Source organism: Neofelis nebulosa, chromosome 3 (assembly GCF_028018385.1).
Source record: "Neofelis nebulosa isolate mNeoNeb1 chromosome 3, mNeoNeb1.pri, whole genome shotgun sequence".
In the NCBI taxonomy this organism is placed as follows: Eukaryota; Metazoa; Chordata; class Mammalia; order Carnivora; family Felidae; genus Neofelis; species Neofelis nebulosa.
In genome coordinates, this window is record NC_080784.1 from 144,944,818 (window position 1) to 144,963,296 (window position 18,479).

General features: G+C 41.6%; 1 protein-coding gene and 1 non-coding gene across 4 annotated transcripts in view; one reads left to right on the forward strand and one right to left on the reverse strand.

Annotated features, from left to right (window-relative positions):
• Window positions 1–18,479, reverse strand: part of SHROOM3 (shroom family member 3) — a 323,421-nt gene that overhangs the window by 229,248 nt on the left and 75,694 nt on the right. The window lies entirely within an intron of this gene.
• On the forward strand, window positions 7,414–7,546 carry LOC131508258 (small nucleolar RNA SNORA3/SNORA45 family). Its single transcript, XR_009259956.1, has one exon. It is a non-coding gene; the product is annotated as a small nucleolar RNA SNORA3/SNORA45 family (small nucleolar RNA).

Genomic DNA, 18,479 nt, shown 5'->3' on the forward strand with positions numbered 1-18,479 from the left:
TTAAGGGGCACAACATGATGGTTTCATACATGCCCCATAATGTATTTTCAGCACTGTAGCCAGAGTGATCTTTCTAAAACTAAGTCAAACAAGGGCACCTGGGTGGCTCAGTTGGTTAAGCATCGGACTCTTGATCTCAGGCCAGATCATGATCTCACTGAGATTGAGCCCCACATCAGGCTCTGCACTGTGTAGAGCCTGCTTAGGATTCTCTCTCTCTCTCTCTCTCTCTCTCTCTCTCTCTCTCTCTCTGCCCCTCCCCTGCTCACACGTGCATATGTGTGTGCACATGCTCTGTGTGTGCACATGCTCGCTCGCTCTCTCTCTCTCAAAATAAATAAATAAACCTTAAAAAGAAGAAACAAGTCAAACATGTCACTCCTCAGCTTTAAACCATCTAATGGCTTCCCAACCCACTCAGGGCAATAACTCAAGTCCTCTTAATGGCTTTCTTGGTCCTACACAATCACACAATCTGCCCCCTCTGTATCTCCTTGACCTTTTCTTCTGTCACTCTCCCTCGGGGTTATTCTACTTCAGCCACCTTGGCTTCCCTAAGATTTCCTGACTGCCCAAGTACACATCTACTGCATGGTCTTTGCACTTGATGGTTTTGTTTTTGTTGTTTGGAGCACTTTCTCCCAGGTAGCCACCTGACTCATTCCCTCTCTTTCTTCAGGTCTCCTACATTATTCATAAGTTTAGCAAAGACTGTTCTAAATTAGAAAATTGCTGGCATGGGATTAGAAGGAGTTTGGAATAAAAGAGAGAAGAGAAAAGAAAAAGCATGTTTAAACTTTGAGGTTCTCCAAAGGCCAGGGTCTAGTTGCTTTACTATTTGGTTGAATCCTCACATCCTATGAGATGAGGATGATTATATAACCATTTCACAGATGAGATAACAAAGGCAGAGAGGGATTAAGTCATAATCTCTCATAAATGTCTAGCAAATGGTAGAGCTAAGTGTCCAATCAAAAATCTAACCTCAAAACCAGTCTACTACATCACAGATTGCTAGCTTCCTATTTGGTTGAGAGCAAGCTGGGATGCCTGTTACAAAATTCAAATATTTGCAAAAGTAAAGAAATCAATATGGCTTATTTTTGTAAATTCTTCACCTTGACTGTACCCTCAAGTGAAACTTATGTGTTCAACTGAGGGTTAGATTCCAGGGATTCCTGGCAATCTTTCAACTAATCATCTGGGATCATTTTTTCAAGATGAAATTTCCAACAAGTAGTCCACTACACATGGATGCTTGTCAGCAGATTTACTCCTTCCAGTTGCTACTAAGGAGGCGTCAACTGCAGGGCCTGCCAGGGAAGGAACTGAAAGGAAAGTAATTTGTTAATGGCTTTACTCAACAGGGTCACTTCCCAAAATTCCATGCTGGGTGGCCCAAATGTTTAGAAATCCATGCTCCATAGACCTTCTTTTGAGATGAGTTGTAACACTGGTCCTCATGCAGATGCCTGAGAAAGCATGAGGGTGTCTGACTCCCCCTGTTATTATGCTGCTGTGACCCACCCCCACATCCATTATCTTTCAATTATCAGCTCAGCATTTCTTCCACCCCCTCTGGCCTATTCTTTGCTTCTGACCTCTGACTTACGTATTTGCTTTTCCCCGTCTGGAATCCTTGCCCAAACTGACTTCAATCACTCAAAACTCTGTGCTGTAAGGAGGGAGATGGATGTAGGGGAGCAGTAATAACCAAGTGACTCCAATGGAATTGTTTGCGGCATGCCTTCCAACCAACCTCTCTTCACTTATTTTATGGTGGTGGGTTATTCATTAAGTGACCATGAACCGTCAGCAAAGAGGCTAGTTTCTATTCTAGATTAGTTTTCTATAAACATTAAATCAGCTCAATAAAATAGCTAATGTAAAATTTCTTACCAAATCTTGTTTCAACTTCCTACAGTGGAAGTTTAGGAATGAAATGATGGTCAGAATATTATGGAACAGTCCCCTACGTCTTATTAATTGCCATCAGTATAACTGCAACTTCCAGCTAGAAATGTTTCCCAGGTGCTAATTAAAGTTCATCAACCTAACAATCTGAAGAGGTCAAAGAGTATTGTACCCATTTTACAAAGGGGGAATGTGATGTAACTTGCTACAGAGCCCAATCTTAAATATGAGCAAGGAATTGGAATTCACACTGAGTGTAACTCCAGAGCCCATTAGGTAACACACCTTCTGATGGCTGTCAGTATCCAATGGAAATATTAAATTTTGTTTTTCTTGTACTGGTTTATTTAAAAAAAACAATATATTGAGTACCTACTATGTGCTGGGTTTGGAAGATATATTAACATTTGGTTTTTATTCCCTTATAAGCTAGTTAAAAAGGAAAGGGATATAAAAAGGAAAGATGGCTAGCAATGCAAGGTAGCATTTCCAAGTGTCAAACGTGAATTAGAAAAAGGAAATGCTGTGTGAGCTCTAGTTCAGACCAGAGAATAACCACTGACGTCAGGCAGGACAAGGATGGTCTTTTAGATGTAATGGGTATTGACCTGGACCTGGTTGGCTCTTAGGCCATTTGCTGTAAGGGCTCTTGAATGATATAAAACTTGAGTTGGAGAGCTAATCTTTTCTATGGTCCTCAAGGAAGAAATTGAAAAAAGGACAATGGAACCTGCCCTATTAAGGCCAGTTTCTCCTTTTAGAAAAAAATGCTAATGGGTCATGGTCAGTGAATACTTTAAAGTCAGGCACAGACTTTAAAACAACCATCTTAAGGTTTAGACATTATTTGTGGTTTATCCAAAATTCAAATTTAATGTCCAATATTTGAATTTGCTACATCTGGCGACCCTACTCTCACTGCCACAACCCATTCAGAACTCCCTTCCTTGAATATCTTTTATAGGCTTTGAAAAGAAGAACCTTTAGAAAGGGGAAGAAAACAGGTCAACTTTGCAGACCTAGGAGCTTGATTTGGTCACTGCAGGCAGAGGTGAGTTCAGAGGGGGAGAAACCTCACATGAATCAAACTCATAGGAGACTGACACATGGATCAAAACCACCCAGACTTGTGGTTCTAAACTACCATGTTTTCAGCCAGTGCCTGGAATGGCCTTCTTCCATCATTTGCTTGGTAAACTCATTTACTCATTTATTTATTTAGTCAATTCATCCATTGAGTTAGCTAGTATCGGTTGAAGATTATATTAGAAGCTGAACATCTAGACTTCCTTCGCTGTTGCAGCAACAATAATCACAATAACAGCTAATACTTTGGGGGGCTTGCCATGAGCTAGGCACTGTATTAAATGCTTTATATCCGTTAAGCCATTTCATGTTTACAGAACACTATGATATATGACTGTTATTATTTACATTTGACCAAAAAGGACATTGAGGCATAACAAGGCTAAAACAAAACAAAATAAGACAAAACAAAAAACCCCACTTGTTTTCAGTCATGCATCTAATACTTGTTGGAGGCAGGATTTGAATCTAGCAGTTTTCAGAGCCTGTATAGTGTCTAAACACTATATTAAGCTACCTCCTTTTAAAAACCCTTTCCTCCTGATTCTCCCCTTCCCCAAGTTAGTTATTTCTGTCCCCAGGCACATGTACCACTGTGAACTTAGTAAACTTCATTAGTAAATTTGTTTCAACTGCATCATAGTAAATTTGAATTTGTTTCAAATTCAAATTAGTAAATTTGTTCTCTGCTTACATGTCTGTCTCCTCAATCAGACAGTAAGCTTCTCCAGGGCAAAGACAACACCTTATTTATTTTGTATCTTCAGTGCCTAGTACAGTTTATGTCCTAAAATAAGTGGTCAATACGTACAGTTGTACTAATTTCTTGCTAGCTGTGGTAAGCTAGAGTGGTCCGAGTATTAGTCAGGGTTGATCAAGGAAAACAGAAATTAATCTAAGTATTTTAAACACAGGGAATGTAACAGAGGGAATTGGTTATATAGATAGTGGATGAGCTCCCAAGCCACGGTGGGAAGCCACCTGCACCCCTGCCTCCATCTCCAAGAGGCCGGAAATCTGCCTGACGGAGCCATGGCAGGCAGGATCTAGTACATTAGAAAAGATAAAACCATCATCATGCTGTCTGAGCTCAAGAGACAGGAGATATAGCCTGGCTCTGCCTCCCTCCCCTCATCCTTCCAATCATTCATCTCTCATTGGCCAAACCCTGCTAGAAACCTGTTGACTATGGAAATTGAGAAGTGTGGCCTGCAGGGTTAGCCCTCTTGGGGGAGAGGCCAGACTGACTTCAAGGGCAAAAAGACCCAGAACAAGAGGCAGAGCACCCATCAGAAAATGCACCTCTTTTGTGACCATGCTGAGAAACTGCAGGGTAATGAAGCTGACCACCCCTGCGGTGCTAGGTGACAGTGTCAGGTGCTTGTCCTTTGGTGTCCCATCATCATCTAGGCTCCATGAGGATACCACTTTTCTGCTAACTTACTATGTGTCAGCTAAGTCTAAGTTCACTTGGATTGGGCTACATCTTTCTTTAGGTTTCAGGTGACAATGACAATAAACGCTTGCTGAGCTTCTGCTTTGCATCGGACATTGTGCCAGGTCCCGGGCCATAGATCCCAAAAGTGAGAGAGCCTGTACATCAAGGAATTCTTGGTCAAGGGAAAACAGACAACTAAACAGCTGATAGATCTGCCACATGGTAAGATATGACTATGGTAAGCACATACGTGCAGTTGGGGACTCCAATGAGAGTCACACCCACCTCCAAAGGGTTGGAAATGTAGGGGTATGATTGTTTTATGAGAGTTTAATCTACAAAATCAATGCAAGTGGTTCAGAGTGGAGACAAGCAAGGACAAATGAAAGATATGTAATAGCCCCTAAAGCTCCACGCAGCTCTGAAATCCCAGGAGAACTCTGTGCTCTACACACACATCGGAACACCACCTTAAAGCATACCTATTATATACCACGCATTGAGCCAGGTCGTTCCATGCATAATTTCTTTTACAGGGGCTCTGAGTCTCTGAATTTCAATCCCTGAATGCTTGAACTTCATAAATAAAAATTTTACAAACAGAGAACGATGCAAGACTTTCTTGGTCCTGCTCACGGTCATAGAACCAAATAGTTGCAGAGCAGACATTAGAAACCCAGGCTCCAGATTCCCATTTCTGCTCTAAGACACAAACTACCCCAGACACAGGAGTGTGTTCTACCCTTGCAAAAATAAAACTTGGCTAAAGTAAGACTCCCTTGATTTCCATTTAGTTGGTAGCTTCCCAGGCTGAGTGCCAACTCCTTTTTTTAAAAAATTAAGTGCATGTAATATTTGGATAATATTTTTCACATTCAAACAGTTGATTGGGTCGATAAAAGAAGGTGGTGGTTTTATATGTTTATCATTATGTTTTCAATTGTTTTTTTTAAGTAGGCTTCATGCCCAGCCTGGAGCCCAACGTGGGGCTTGAATCCTGAGTTCAAGACCCTGAGCTCAAGATGTAGGCTGAGATCAAGAGTTGAACATTTAACCAACTGAGCCACCCAGGCGCCCCTTATCATTTTGTTTTTTAAATACAAAACCTTTGCAGGGTATGTTGCATTTAAACGTTCTGCACCAGTGGCGAGCTCATTCTTGGCTTTTCCACAGCAGTGTTCTCTAAGATGAGATAGAGACTCCTCACCTCTGTCTTCTGCCCCCAGTCATCTACCGGTGGAGCTGGGGGAGCAGCTGGCTCCCTGAAGACAAATGGGAACAGCCTGGAAACAGGCTTTAGAGCGAGAAGTACAACAGTTTCTGACTCCACTGGGTTTCTCTGGGAAATCACAAAACCTCCCATAGGTTTTTACGTATTTATTCCAGTTTAAGCATGCTACTGCCTTTTATAGTCTTACCACTTCTCTGACCCTAATATATACATAGCTACGGTGAGCACAGAACAGTGAAGTGAACTATTATGAGGCGTTCGTAAGTAAAATGAAACAAAACAATAGCTCATCAAGACATATTTAAAAAAAATCCCGGCCCTGATTCTTCCTGTGTATTGGAAATGAACCACAGGTGGCTCTAAAGTTTGAAGAAATTATTTTATTCCCACTGGAACAAGACACTGAAGTGTTTGTGCTTTCTAGCTACTTATTGTAAAAGAAGGAAACTTGAGGAGCTAGTGGACAGAGAGAGTTGGGGTTTATTCCAATGACCACCATCACTGACATTCCTGGAAAGGAATTATTTGTTTGATGGCTTTGCTCATGGCTTTCAGGATTCTCCTTGTGCAATGGAGTGGGACGTAATTATCTGTTAGACATTTTCCAAATGCTAGCTGAACTGGATGGCTGGCCATGGACTCTACACACAGGGCCTGCTGTCATTTGGTAATCACTAGGTGCTGTACTGAACACTTTTCCGGGGTGGGGGGGGGATCTGTATTTAATCTTTAAACAAACTCCATGAGGAAGATACAGTTATGATTAATGGATGCAGAAGTTCAGATTATGGTGATATTTCTAATCCTTTTCCCATCACAGCACCTCCATCTCTTGAGGGAAGGCTCAAGTTTGGACAGGGTTAATGTATCTTGCCGAGGTTAAGAAAGTGACCCAGCTGAGATTTAAACCCAAGGCTGTGACTACAAAAATTGTGCTCTTAAATGTGATTCTAGGAACAAAATCAATAAGAAATAAAACTTTGGTATGCTATACCATTCAATTCGTGAGAAAGTTCTATCGTATTGCTAACACTGAGAAGATAGTACCAAATCACATGAGTGCAGTCAACATTAAGACCTAGAGCAAAGCTACTAAGCAGTATGATTTATGCTATAACAAAGATATTCAAAAGAATAAAAATTATGTAAACCTTCCCCTCCCCCCAAGCTAGATAGAGAGGTAATTAAAAATATATATATTTGTTGGGCTAGAAGAAAAACAAGAGAGTAAGTCACTGGTCAGTGTGATTAACAGAAAGTCCAAACCTGGGGTTAGGGGTGATAGAAACCCTCAGAAGAGTTTGAGGATCTCAGAGCAGGAGACTTGTGCCTTCACTCCCCATTAATAATCCTGCAAGGAAAGATCCTCACAGAGAGCCTACACCAACACAAGGGGCTATAGTAGAGTAGGACAAGTTAAGCCAGAGAGACCATCTGAGATAAATCTGCCACCACCAAGCCCATATTTCCTGGAGTGTCAGAGCAACACTCTGAGCAGCCGATGCTTTCCCATGGCTTCCCTCACACCCTTCCCGCGTGAGACTGGGCAAAAGTGGCTGAAGGAAAGCCAGTGGCTTGGGAATGCCCTTATCACTGTGTGTAACTGGAAGCCAAAGAACAGGGGTATACTATGGTCATCAGCAGTGAATGGCAGTGAGGATAGACACCAACAGCCAAAGCCAGTTCAGGAGAGACCTCCTCACAAGGAGAACCTCGCAGTGGCCCACTCCTTAAATGTCCAGATCCTATATAGAGTCCCATCCTGACATAGTTCTTATCCTGATGTGCTGGAGTTTTCAGAGAGAGAGAGTCTGCTGGTCTTGAATCACCGGCGAGGGTAGGCAGCACCCCCAGTGGTGCCCACATCAGAAACATGCACTCACTAGTTCCTAGATGGAGTAGCTTGGCAGGCATCTTTTCTCATACCCATCAGGGAATTGGCAGGTGCTGTGGTGTGTTATAAACCCTTTTCTCTTTCTTCTAGGACTACTTTGAAGTTCTGGGGAAGGAAAACCTCTCAAAGCAGACTGTTATTGTACAGGTAAAATTCTTTAGCAGAGAACTGAAGAGAAGATTAAGGGTGTGGCTTTTTTTGGGGGGGGGGGAGACAGAGGGTTGTGTCCTGGTGGTTTGAAGTCATGGAGGAAGGGCCATTGAATACTAACCAGTGCTTTTCAAAAGAGGAAAAAAGAAGAACTGGATTTTAAATCACAAGTAATTGAATTTACTTTGAATTAGAAAGAGTTAGTTTTCTATTATCAAGAAGAAATTGGGGCTTATGAGTTAATTTAATTCAATTTTAGGGAAATAAAATTACTTCTTAGCTCACTTGACACTTATAAGAACAAAAATTTACTCCCTTGACACATTTTAGTGTAAATTCACTGTTACTATTAATTTTTTTTTTTTTTACCACTTCAGTTTTATCTCAAGTTTCAGAATGAGAGGCTTGAGGTCCTCCTAAAGGAGTTCTAAGGGCAGGAATTAAAAGGAGCTTTTTAGGACATGTAGCGGGGAGCACTGGGGTTGACACCCAGTATTCACTGCCCCCTTCCTTCACTCTGAAGCAGACTAGGTGACTGTGCCTCCTGTCCCATCAGGGTGAGCCACTGTGTGGCTGCTGGACTGGTTCAGGAAAGCCCAGCATCAGCCAGTCAGCACATGACATGTGTTGGCCAGGGTGTTAGTTGAGGATGATCAGCCAGCACCAAGGGCAGGCCTCCTCTCTCTCGAGATGAACCCTGAAACATGGAGCCAGCCTTAGTTTGAAACTGACACCAGAAGAAGGTAAAGAAAAGATGTCTGGCAAAGTACTACACCAAATCAACCCTGAAACCACTGCTTCTGAACTTTCCAGTACTGAGTCAGTTGCTCTCTTACTGTTTAACCCAGTTTGAGTTGAGCTTTGTGTTACATGCAACCAAAAAGCCCTGAAATGTTGCAGTTGGAAGAAGGGACTTTCTTAGCTTCTAAATCTCAATGTATGAGTAAGAAACCTCATACTTTAATGCCTTTTTTTTTTTCTATAAGAGTATTCAGTGCGAAAAGCCAACAAAGAAGTAAAAACACCTTCTACCAAGTGAAAAACCCAGGGCATCCTTTGTTTCCTGTATTTCACATTTATCTTCTGTCCAACCTGTGGCATCATTCTCCTGGTGACCTCCGCACAATGGGTCTAGCTTTCTTTCCCTTCCTCTCTCTTCTTTCCTGAGGAGGATGAGGAGAAGGAGAGAGAAAAGGCAGGCAGATAGGCAGGCAGTTGGACATCAGCAACAGCTCCCTGCTTCTGATTGGGTGGGAGGAACATTCCTTCTTAGCTCTTATATAAAACCAAGAATGTGTGCTCCCATTGTTCAGGGATATTGGGTGACTCCAAGAGAACAATCCATTCCACAAATTCCACTAACAACTCATGACCAGGTGATGCAAGCAGGGGACACAATACATGTTGATTGTTTGATCTGTCATGGCTCTTGAGGCTGGCAGCTACAGGATTATATTTCACTCACTGTTTCTCTCTCACAAACCACTCCTAGTCTCTCATGGTTACCTCCCAGGCCAGAGTTTAGAACAAGCCACTGGACAGGAACTTATCAGAGTGCAAACATTGACTTTACAATGTGGCAGTTAAAAATAACCTGCCAGAGACTCCAAGTGCGTCAGGGAGGCGATTGTCCTGCATGGTATACGTGTACCCAAGACTTCCTCCGGGAGGCCTTCTCTCCCACATTCTTTTCTTTCCTTCCTGTGGCTACAAACTGATGATATTTGAAGGGAGCCACTGTCTTTAGGATGTTAGATATTTAAATTTCTTCCCTTTCCCATCTACTCTTTGCCTTTTGGGATAGCAGACAAATCCCAAAGTGCCTGGTGCATAGAATAGCCATGCATAGGAGCCTACTACCATTAACTCAATCATTCATTCATTCATTCATTCATCCATCCATCCATCTGGCATCCAGATCATGTGGATCCAGGAAGAGAGGTACAATTCCAAGGCTTGGTTTCAGCTCACAAAGCCAACAACAAGGTCAGGAGGAAATCCGAGGCTAAAGTCCAGATTGCTCTGGGGGCAGCACATGGGTAAAGCTCAGGGCATGGCCAGGGAAGAGCAGAGTATAAAGCAAAATATTTTCAAATGTGATATAGGTGGGTAAATGCCCCCTGCTAAATAATAATAATTGGATCCCTACACCCATGCTGAAGCAAGGATGGGTTTAGAGTCAACACCCTGGTAGTTAGAGCTAAATTAGAGTGGGTTCTGTGCTTGGAAGAGTGAGATGAAAGAACCTTGAAAAACTCTACTGAAAAAAAACTCTCAAAACCTCTACATTAAACAATCCAATTGGAAAATGGGCAAAAGACATGAAGAGACATTTAAACCAAGAGAATATATGATGAACATGAAAAGGTGTTCAACAGGACTAACCATTACAGAAATGAAAATTAAGATCACATTGAGATATCATTAAATACCTGTTAGAGTAACTAAAATAAAATATAGCAATAATGCCAAATGCTGGCAAAGATATGGAGAAATTTGATCTCTCATACACTGATGGTGAGAATGTAAAATGTCACAGCCACTCTGGAAAGTAGTTTGGTAGCTTCTTTAAAAACTAAACATACACTTACCATATGACCCAGCAACTATACTCCTAGGCATTTATCCCAGAGAAATGAAAACTTATGTTCTGCATAAGTACACAACTGATGACAGTAGCTTTATTTGTAATAGCCCATGACTGTAAACAACAAAAACATCCCTCAGTAGGTGAGTGGTTAAACAACCTGTGGTATATCCATACCATGGAATACTACTCAGCAATAAAAAGGAATAGCATTTATATTATATAACATTACCAAAGTGACAAAATTAGAAATGGAAAACATATTAGTGGTTGCCAGTGATTAGGGACTATGTAGGAGTAACATGAAGGGGCTCTTTGTGGTGATAGAATGGTCCTGTATCTTAATTATACTAGTGACTACATGAATTTATATATGTGATAAATGGCATTTTCAGACAATATATGTGATATTCTTAAAGAGCCTAGGCCAGTTTTATAGATTGTCCCCAAATTTAGATTTGTCTGATTGTTTCTTCTTGATTAGATTCAGGTTAAATTTCATATATATATATCATGAATTTATATATGTGATAAAACTATACACATGCATTGTACCAATAACAAATTCCTGGACTTGTTACTGTACTATAATTAGGTAAGATATATTAAACCATTTAGGGAAATTGGGTAAAAGACTCACCAGAACACTTTTGTCCTATTTTTTGCAACTTCCTATAAATCTATAATTATTTTTTTAGTGTTTATTTATTTTGAGAGAGAGAGAGCAGGGCAGAGGCAGAGAGAGAGGGAGAGAAAATCCCAAGCAGGCTCCAAACTGTTAGCACAGAGTCTGACATGGTGCTTGAGCTCATGAACCGTGAGATCATGACCTGAGCCAAAATCAAGAGCCAGATGCTTAATCTGCTGAGCCACCCAGGCTCCCCTCTATAATTATTATTTTTAAAAAAAATTTTTCACCCTACAAAGAATTTCTGGACATAAGCCAGATGCTGTGAATTCTGTGGTTTGGGCTATCCAGTATCCATTGACCAACAGTCTCCTGTTTACTATGCCCATGTTTCCTCAGTGGAACCCCCTCTTGGTCACTTTCCACCCAGACAGTTCCAGTGAAAACATATGACCTGGGCCTGAGTGGTGAATACATCATGTTCTCCTAAGCCAGTCTAGACTTGACTTTGCTGGAGCTGGGATAGAAATGATTGCTCTTTTGCACTGGACTCAAATCTGGAAGGATGGAGGTCTAGGAACCACATAGGGGGCTGTGAATGGTGCTGTTGCCAGGGAAACATAAGTGAGAAATAGAGGAAGAAATTCCTTTTAGAGGAAATCATGTAAGCCTTGTGTCCAATCATGTCTACCTTTGGACTGTTCTGCTTGTGAGCCAACACATCTCCTAAATTCCGGACCAGGTGGCCCTCTGCTAGTTACCATAACACCTAGATATTTAACAGTTAATGTAATCCCGGGAGAGAAAACGGTCTACTCTTTCAAAAACTAAAAACACACACAGCTCTCAGGGTTGCCCACAAACCCATCTCCCTGTACCGGTGGTATTGATGGAAACCTGTTCTCTGGGAATCCTGGCCACAAAGCCACTGAAGCAAGACTTGTAGGAGCTGATGCTGAACCCTAACATCTCCCTTGTGGGCACCTAAGGGGTGGGGTGGGAAGAAGTCATGTTTCGTTAAACAAGGAGGAATACTGATCTCCTGAGGGGATAATATTTGGGTCCCTGTCTCTGCCTCCAACTCTACATGTCATTCTGATTTTTCATTTTCACATTTTATTTTGCTTACCATTTTGCTTCCAAATTCCCTCATGGGTCACTCTGTTTTTGCCTCCTTTCTCTGGTCCGCCCCAGTCACAATATCCACAGTTCTGACCCAGCCTGGTCTCTGTCCACCTCTCTCTTCTCCCTCATGAGGCCCCACAGAGGTCTGAGGCCCACGCCTTCCCTCTCCTCTAGCCCCTGCCTCACCATCTCGGTGAAAACGGGGTTCTTCCCAGCTGTGCTCTGGGTCCCAGCTCCTCAGGTCTTGTGTGGTCAATGATCTCTGCTCTCTGTTATCTTCAGCCTGAACTCTCTGCTGGCTCCTTCTCCTCAGCCTGTACACATGCCCCAGTTTCTCTCCTCATGTGAAAACAAACACTGATCCTAACCCTTTGCTTCCTGATAACTATTGCCTATCTCTCTGCCCTTCTCAGCCAAGTTTCTGGAAAGAACATTCTACCTTGATCGGCTCTATCCTTCCTTCCCTTTTATTAAATGCCCAGTCCTTGACCATCTGGCCTCTGCCTTATTGAAACTGCTGTCTGAGACTTCCCAACTGCAAAATGGAAAGGACTGGTGTGAGTCTCAGTGCCTTCGGTCCCTGTGTGCTGTCTGATGTGGCCACCCACTCCCTCCTCACAAACACACTCTCATGGACTTCACTGAGGCCACGCTCCTGGCTTTCCTCCCACCTCTCTCCCTGTCCTCCTCTCCTTGGTCTCCTTTGCCAGGCCTTCTTTGTTTGCCCTGCATCTCAGAGTGTCTGGCCTTCTATTTGTCATTACATTCTTATTGTCTCCCCACTATAACTAGGAAATCTCCTCAGAATCCATGACTTCACCTAACACCAATATGTGTACAAATTGCCTAGTCCATTTCCTGGGCTTCAGGTCACCTCCCTGGAGGCCCTCTACCTGGGCCTTCAAGTTCCACATGTCCAAAGTGAGCATAGCCTAGATCTCCCTCCACCACTCTCTGTCTGCAGCCCTTCCTCTCTTCCTCCTGCACCCCCTGCAGGGAGGGACAGCACCAACCACCCAGGCACCCACGCCTCCCCTTCCTCTCTCTATGTGGTCAGCAACAAAGCCCTCTGGGTTCTAGCTCCCCCCCCCCCCCAGCTCTCATACATCCTCCCTTCCTGTGATGTCCCTCGTTTCTTATCTGTTTGTCCCACCTGGCTTGGCTCCAGGCTTCTCCACATACCTAGCCCCCAAACAAAAATGTGCTCAAGTTATACCTTGCTGAGAGCCCTGCCTTGGCTCCTCCTGGTCTTCCTGGTGAAAGGCTTCTCTCGATGCAGCACCCTCCCTGACATTCTTCCTGCCTCTCTGCAGGCTCCACTCCCACCATCTTCCAGCATGCACCCTTTGCTCCAACCATTCCGGGCTGCTGGGAGCTCCCCAAGTGTGCCCTCACCCCTGCGGCTGCCCCCCACGCTGTTCTTCAAAACTGTTGGTTTGGCTTGGGTGTCACTTCTCATGGAAACCCTTCCTGATGTGCCCAAGCCAAATTAGCTTCATTGTCTCTGTTTTTGTCACACATGCACTGAGATCATGATGACGCATGTCCCTCAACTGTGTCCTCCATAACTTTCAGATGGCCTATGGGCAAGGGCAGCTGCTGCTGCCCCTTCTTCCTCTTCCTCCTCCTCCTCTTCTTCTTCTTCTTCTTCTTCTTCTTCTTCTTCTTCTTCTTCTTCTTCTTCTTCTTCTGTATAGCCTATTTTTTCCCCAAATTTTATTTTATTTTGAAACACTTCAGACATTCAGAAAGTTTGAAAGAATGGTGCAATAAACACATACCTTTCACCCAAATTCACCGTGTGTTTACATTTCGTCACATTGTGCACTCTTCCATCCTCTCCCCTCCCTCTATACCATCTTTATGTGCTGTGCTGGGTTGAATAGGGTCCTCCCAGGTTTCTATCTACCCGGTACCTCTGAATACAACCTTATATGGAAATAGGGTCCTTGCAGATATAATCAAGACATGATGTGGTCATACTGGATTAGGATGGGCCCTCATCCAGTGATTGGTGCCCTTATAAGAAGAGGGAAATTTGGACAAACACACAGAGAGAATATCACGTTAAGATAGAAGCAAAGATGGAAGTGATACCTGGAAGAGGCAAGGAAGGATCCTCACCTACAGGCTTCAGAGGGAGCGTGGCCCTGTCCCCACCCTGATTTCAGGCATCTGACCTCTCAGACAATGAGAAAATGAATTTCTGTTGCTTTAAGCTCCCCAGTTTGTGGTAATTTCTTACGGCAGCCCCCAAAAACTAATAAAATTACTTTATTTACAGAGAAACACAATAATACGCAGTTGACCCTTGAACAATGTGGGGGTTAGGGGCACTGACCCAATGCAGTTGAAAATCCACTTAAAACTTTTGACTCCCCGAAACTTTACTAATAGCCCACTTTTGACTGAAAACCTTACCAGTGACATAAATAATTTATTAACACATATTCTTTATGTTATATGTTATATGCTTATTATAATAAAGTAAGGTAGAGAAAAGAAGACGCTATTAAGATCATAAGAAAGAGAAAATACATTTACAGTGCTGCATTTATCAAAAAAATTATGCAAATAGACCTGCACAATTCAAACCTATGTTGTTCAAGGGTCAACTGTAGATATTAATATACCTATTAATATAAAATATAAAGTCAATGGGTGCCTGGGTGACTCGGTTAAGTGTCCAACTTCAGCTCAGGTCGTGACTTCATGGTTTGTGGGTTCGAGCCCCATGTCAGGCTCTGTGCTGACAGCTCAGAGCCTGGAGCCTGCTTCAGACTCTCTCTCTCTCAAAAATAAAAATAAACATGAAATAAATAAATAAATAAATAAAAATAAAATAAAATATAAAGTCAGTGTGTAACATAAATATAAAATAGGTATTAATATATCTATTAATATAGATATAAAACCTTTTTTTACTGAATCATTTGAAAGTTTTAAAGATCATAACATTTCCCTCTCAATACTTTAGTATATATCTCCCAAGAGTAAAGACGTTCTTTCATAATTATGATTATCACCATACTCCAAAAATGTAGCCTCAATACAATAATATACTATAGATTACATGCAACACATAATATATAAGTAATATATATTTGAACTTCCCAATGGTCATAACAATGACTTAGTAGCTTTAAAAAAAAGTTCAGGATTCAATCAAAATTTAGTTATTTATTTATCATGTTTCTATAATTTCCTTATACTGCAACAGTTCCTTGTCTTTTTTTCTTTTTTCTTTTCTTAACATTGATATTCTTAAAGAGCCTAGGCCAGTTTTATAGATTGTCCCCACATTTAGATTTGTCTAATTGTTTCTTCATGATTAGATTCAGGTTAAACAACTATGGCAAAGAACGACAAGGGTGACATTGTGTCTTAGTACATCACATCAGGAAGCATACTATGACATTCATTGTTTTGTTTTTTCTTAATTTTTTCATTTGAGTATAGCTGACCCATAATGTTTATTTCAGGCATACCACACAGTGATTTGACAGGTTATATGTCATGTGGTGCTCACCACCAATGTAGCTCCAGCTATCTGTATGACACTTGATTTGATTACCAATACTTATTATTGATAATGGTAAGCTTGATCACATGGTTAAGGTAAAGGACTGTGTCTTATTGTATTCCCAGTATTTATCAATAGGCCTGTGAGTCAGTAACTGTCCACTGAATGAATGAGTAAAAGAATAAATCAGTAAGTGAAGTAGAGTAGTATGTACTGAAAGTAAAAAAATTTGAAAATTTAACATGTGCAACTTCACGTTAATCATCTACATCACCTCCTGTTAATCCTGGACGTCACTGGGCCACAGTGACTATGCCATCCCCACTTGTACCATGTCAATGTTCTGCACTAAAATGGGAAATTTTTGTGCAAGCAGAGTGGTATTGGCTTATAGAGAATTCAGCAGGGAGCTGGGAGCTTTGGAACATAGCTGTCAGGATGGCTGGATATAACACTCAAAAATAAAACAAACTACATCTTACTGACTTGACTGTCATTATTTTCTTCCAGGATATTTTATTTAGGTCCCAGAAATTTAGGCCAGTTTTCAGAGTTCACTAATATGTTTGTAACAGCAAATTATAAAATGTTAATTTCGAAAATTATCTGTTTATCTTTCAACACACATACAGCCTTCTGATCACTTAAAACCTCAGGGCTTATTGCCTGTAAATCAGTTTCTGTCCACCATGTTTAATCATTGGTCAATATTTTTACAAAGATACTCAACTTTAATCAAAATGCATGTTAGAGATAAGATCATGAATGATTCAAAAAAAAAATAAAAGCCTTTTATTATAGAACCAAATACTAATGGAACCATATGATTTAGCTAACTCTTTTGATTTTAACAGCAGCAACCTCAGCAAGTTATCTCATATCCAAAGATGGAAATAATGAACTTTGATTGCTATAACAGGAGTTGTTGATTCTCTTACACAGTGCGAATTCTCTTTTATAATACATGGTCCCTAGTTTTGGTTGCCCAAATATTGGGGAAAAGCTGTGGTAATTATTCTAAGTGGCTTAGTCTGGACTAACTTCCCACATTGTGTGAAGCACCGGCATAACCACACTGGTTAAAAAAAAAAAAAAGTTGATGAGCTCCCCTTTGCTTCAGTGTTTATGAGGTACAGCATGCAACTAACGGAAATGTGGGTGGCACTAACAGAAATTTAGTAAGTATAGGGGCGCCTGGGTGGCGCAGTCGGTTAAGCGTCCGACTTCAGCCAGGTCACGATCTCGCGGTCCGTGAGTTTGAGCCCCGCGTCAGGCTCTGGGCTGATGGCTCGGAGCCTGGAGCCTGTTTCCAATTCTGTGTCTCCCTCTCTCTCTGCCCCTCCCCCGTTCATGCTCTGTCTCTCTCTGTCCCAAAAATAAATTAAAAACGTTGAAAAAAAAAAAAAGAGAAATTTAGTAAGTATAAAAATGCAGTCCATAGACCGTGCTTGTAGCACTGTATCCACTTCTGGACGTCATTCTAACAGAGATGGGGCAATCTGGATCACACGCAGGAGTGTCATCAAGCAATGGTATTAAAAGGGAAGTCTTGGGAGCCAAACCACCTGGGTTCAAAGTTAGGCTCTGTTATTACTAGCTGTATAGCTTTGGGCACATGACCAAACCTCTCTCTGTCTCAGTTTCCTCATCTATAAAATGGGGGTAGTGCTTACCTCATAAAGTTGTTAAGGGGTTTACATGAATTAATATATATGAGTTGCTCAGAATGACACCTGGCACATAATATGAACCAATAAATGTTGGCGATTATTACTAGCATTGTCATCAACATCACCATTATCATCAGGAACACCTGGTGAAAATAAAGCAGGGAAAATTAAAAAAAAAAAAAAAGACTTGGAGGGATATGACTTGTCTTCTCAAAGGCTTGAAATACTGCCAATAGGAAGAGGGATTAGATGATTTCCATGTGACCCGGGAGCACATCTAACATCAAAGGGTATCAATTACAGGAATTCAGAACGGAGCTCACTATATGGGGAATATCGTTTTAATGGTCAGAGTTACCTGAAGATTAGAGGCTTGCCCTAAATGAGGGGTGTCCTAGGTTACTGAGGTATTCAACCCCACCCTGGATGATCCTGTGGAATTTAGGAATTAGCTGGAAGACTGAATTAGATGATCCAAAAGAACCTAGCCTTGTGGGTCTATGGTCAAGTACACCCATTAAAGCATCAAGCAGAAGGTTGAAGAATGATTAAGATATAAGAAGCTCTATACATATCAGAGCCTCTATATTGCAACACTACCACAACTCACACCTCCCAAATCTACTCATGAGTCATCCTAATTTCTACCTGATACCCACATAAACAGGAAAGATGTAGTAAAGACATATCACCTCAATAATACACTCAGAATCACATACAGAAACATAAGAAGCACCTTAATTTCTAAAATCAGTCAGTGTATATAGTAAGAATCACATAGTCAAAATTGGCCTGAAAAATCAAGAAACACACCACCTTAGTAACTGCCTCTTTGTAAGCTGAGCACAGTTAGTTGTCCCCTGCCTGCCCACCCCCCCCCCCGCCCCCACAAAGTGTTGGAAATGATCTCTGCTTTTCTGGTTCAGCACTAAATAAAGGGGTTGGCTTGAATTTAAGTGCCAAGTTCTATGAAAAACATATATGTTTAGACAGTACAGTCAGGGGGAAGAGAGATTGTTCCATGACAAAATGAGAATAAATGAGACCAAGGAGATTCATGCCACACACACCCCCCCGCCACCCTTCTCATTTCAGGACACACTCGGTGAGTAGAACATCAAGCCAAGTTGATTCTCCTATTTTGTCTATTTTTTTTCTTTTTCCTGTTTATCCAAGTGCAGAGTTGAAGTCACTCAAGTTAAATGCACCCTTCTGAACATTTAGAAGCAAACT